Genomic DNA, 3,991 nt, shown 5'->3' on the forward strand with positions numbered 1-3,991 from the left:
ACAGCAACATTTAGTTTTCCCTTCATTTTGTTTGAAATACTTTTAAGTAGTTGAGTGAAGTAGAAAACAATGCTCTCCACTTCCCAAGGGAAGGAAAAGAAAAGTACAACTGGCTGTCTTCAGTTTGTCTCTCCTGTGCGTCAGGGGATATCAACATTCTTTGAAATTTAATTCATCCTGTCGCATCTCCAGCATTTGAGTCTATATGTGCTCATAAGTTAGTAAACTGTGTCAGGCTGTGTGAAGGACAGGGGCAAAAAAACAAAAAGTGCACCACCTGTACGTAGGTAGGTTTGTAGAAAAAGTGTCATGCATTTAAGGTGAAATAGTTCCAAATCCTGGTTTAGATTAAAATTGTTTTATTGCATAACAGCTACTACAACTAAAAACCAACACTATTTAATGGCACGTAGAGGCCAAATAATTTGAACCCTAAAGGGCAGTTTATTATGTTTTGTCCATTGGAAAGGCAACTTAGGATTCACTTTACCATGTTTTATCCACAAGAAAGGAACTTTAGATGGCACTTTATCATGTTTTGTCTACCAGCAGGGCACCATAGATGCCACTTTATCACATCTTGTTCACTAGAAAGGCAGTTTAGGGAAAACTTTGCCACATTTTGTCCACTAGAAAGGCACTTTAAAGGACACTTTGCAATTTTTGCCCACTAGAGAGGTGCTTTAGAGGGCATTTTCCCATATTTTGTCCACTAGCAATGCACTTAAGTTGACACTTTACCATATTTTATCCCCTGGAAAGACACTTTAGAGGACAATTTATGATGTTTTGCCCACTATAGAGACAATTCAGAGGGCACGTTACCACATTTTTTCCACTAGCAAGGCACTTTAGAGGACACTTTACCATGCTTTGTCCACCACAGAGGCATTTCAGACGGCATTTTCCCACATTTTGTCCACTAGCAATGCACTGTAGAGGACACTTTACAATGTTTTGTCCAGGCACTTCAGAGGGCATTTTACCCTATTTTATCCCATAGAAAGACACTTTAGAGGACATTTTACCATGTTCTATCAACTAGAAAGACTCTTTAGGGGGCATTTTACCATGTTTTGTCCACTAGAAAGGCACTTTATGGGACATTTTTGTCCACTAGAAAAGCACACTTTACAAGGCACTTTATCACATTTTATCTACTACGGGGTCATCTAAGTGGGCACTACTGATTTGCTTTTTCATACATGGGGGCACCAGTGCATTGTGTAATACAAACATGTCTGAAGGCAAAAGAGTGTACAGCTGCTACAAACAGCCAGAAAAGTGTCATGTCTGAAGCTAAAAGAACAGCAACGATCAAGAGGCATGTCATTACAGAGAGGGATGAGACACACACTGCATACTGACCTCTGTGATGTCGAACAAATGACTATTTTATGACTGTGAACTTGTCAGACAAAATAAACAGAACTGCAGATGAATGGCAGCAACTGTTGCATAATCAGTTGTATTATTTAACATGAGTGATCACAGAGCAGTTTAAATGTGGCAGAAACTTGTCATCACTAACTTTACTGATGAGACCGACTTTCATCATCATTTTTCAGCGGCTCAGATTTTTCCTCTCTAGCTTAGTTTTTGAGAGTCAAAAGGTAAGTTTAGCATAAGTGAGGAGAAGAAGAAAAACATTTTTTAACTTTAACTTTTAATTTTTAGCCTTTTTTCCCCCTTTTTCTCACATTTTGCCATCTTAGCATGTTTAGTTTAATGTTTTGCATTAAAAAACCACATGCTGCTGTAATTCTTGGTCATGTTGTTTCAGGTACTGGTCTCACAGTCAGCTTTTGTTGTGACCATCTTGAGGTAAAAAGTAGAAATACACAGTCTTACCCCTGGTGTCAAGTTAAACTGAATTCTGAGTTATTTCATTGCAAGTCACAAGGACATCTCAAGTCTTTGCAGACAGGTCCCAGGTCAAGTCCAATGACAAAACATGCCACTTGTCCTGAACAAGTCATAATGCATTTATAAAACCATTTTAAGAAGAGTATCAACTTACTGTCTTTGGTGCAACTTCAGTTGTTGTCATAGTGCAATTTGCTTTTTGTTTATGACTATATAGTGTTTGTAGGTGAACAAAATTATTATTAGTCTGTATGAGGCACACTGGGACATTTATTCACTCCAACATCAAGTCATTCGCTTTAAGACTCCATGAGCATCCAACCCGGTCTCATTCCAGCAACTACCAGTGCTGCTCTGTCACTTCTCTCAGCATCTCATAGGCTCACTGATGCACACGGTATCCTATAACTGCTGGATGAGACACCGCAAAGCCTTTTTGACACATGGTAAATGTTGTGAAATGGTCGTAGTTTAGGTAAGTTTGGGCACCAAAACTCCTAAACTCCATGGGTAGGTTTAGGATAAGACCATGTTTGGGGTTGCAGTAACTATGTACATCACCTGACTTAAACTTTTAATAACGGTTTGGTTTCACATGGGACATGAACCCTGGTCTGCTGGGTGAAAGTACTGTGTTTGTTTGAACCATCTATCCATCCTACCTCCTCCAGACACAGACTTCTCCCTCTTATAATACCTTGAAAGCCCTGTGCATCTCATACAGCCACAGATGGGTTTACATTGAAGTCACTTGAAAGCCCGGCGCGTCTCTTTCAGGTACTGTATAGCTCTGTGTATAAGTTGCTGAGGGGCAGTGATGAAACGTTGGTATTTGACGAGTTAGAAATGAGTCTTGGCTAGACTGGCCAAAGCAGCACCTTGCTGGATGACATTGAATACAATGCAGCAAAAGTTGTTAGACTTTTCTGCAAGTCGACCCTGCATTTTTTAGTCTCTGCATCAGCACCCCTGCTGTGTCAATGCAGTGCTGTGAAACTGAAATTAATGAGGGGCTGCAGTGCTGTTGTCTGTCTGAGTATGGCTTCAGCAGCTAAACTATAGAGGACAAATGTCACTTTTTGTCACACAGGCCAACTCTCTCTATGTTTCCACGTCCTCCTTCAGTTTTACCATCCTGTTTTGACCCTCCCAGTCCCCCCTCCCTCCTCTCCCTCTTTCCCTTCCTACCTCCTTCCTCCCTCGGCGGTCGCTTTCTGCCAGTCAGCACATCCCCCGGGCGGGGAGGGGCGTTTGATCCGAGCCTCTTCAGCTCTCCTTCTCTCCTTCCTCTCTTCTCTCAGCCTGTGTTTCCTTTCAGCTGCTCTGCTCTCTGTCGATTCGACACTCTCACACAGAAACGGTCTCCATTACTTACCGTCAAGTCCAAGTTCAAAGATGACATTCTCTGACTTTACTAAGGCCCGTCAATTCGACTCAGCCAAGTCGACGCAGTCGGAAAAGGAAAGTAAAAAAGACGAAGAAGAAAAAAACCTGTATGATGGGTGACGTCACAGGCCAGAAGGAGTCGGTGTCAAGTGTAATCCATCAGCTCCGATCAGCATCATGTGGCTATTAACACGCTTTGGCCATGCTGGGCATCAGACAGGGTGTGATGAGCAGTCCAACACCCCACAGTTTTCCACTTCCCACACATCATCGGATGGTGGATTTCTGTTTTTTTTATCCGCTCATTAACTATCCTCCCTATTTGCGGTTGCAGCTTTGCCACTGTACCTGTCATCTCTCATTCAAATCAGCATCTCCCCCCTGTTATCCGCTCCTCTTTTCATTCTAGCTTGTTCATAAAGATGAGACTCAATTTAGCGTCTCCCTGTTTCCGGGCTTGCTTCGCCACATTCTAAAGCATGTTTTTGGAGCTTTTAGGCGTGTGTTTTGATAAGCACACGGCAAATACATTACATGACTCTGCACCTTTCCCCTGACTTTCAGTGCCTCGCTCTGCTTCTATCAGGTTTAGGGAGCTATATTTGTTAGCAGATTTGTTTGCAGATTCATCTCCCCTCATCGAGGCATATCTCTGTTTGTTACCGACTGCTTCATCTCAAGAAGAAGTGGAAGGAACACTCAGTTTCTCGATATTTCTGCCTGCTTCAAACGGCTACCA

This window comes from Lutjanus erythropterus, chromosome 10 (assembly GCF_056507025.1).
Source record: "Lutjanus erythropterus isolate fLutEry1 chromosome 10, fLutEry1.hap2, whole genome shotgun sequence".
Taxonomy (NCBI): Eukaryota; Metazoa; Chordata; class Actinopteri; order Lutjaniformes; family Lutjanidae; genus Lutjanus; species Lutjanus erythropterus.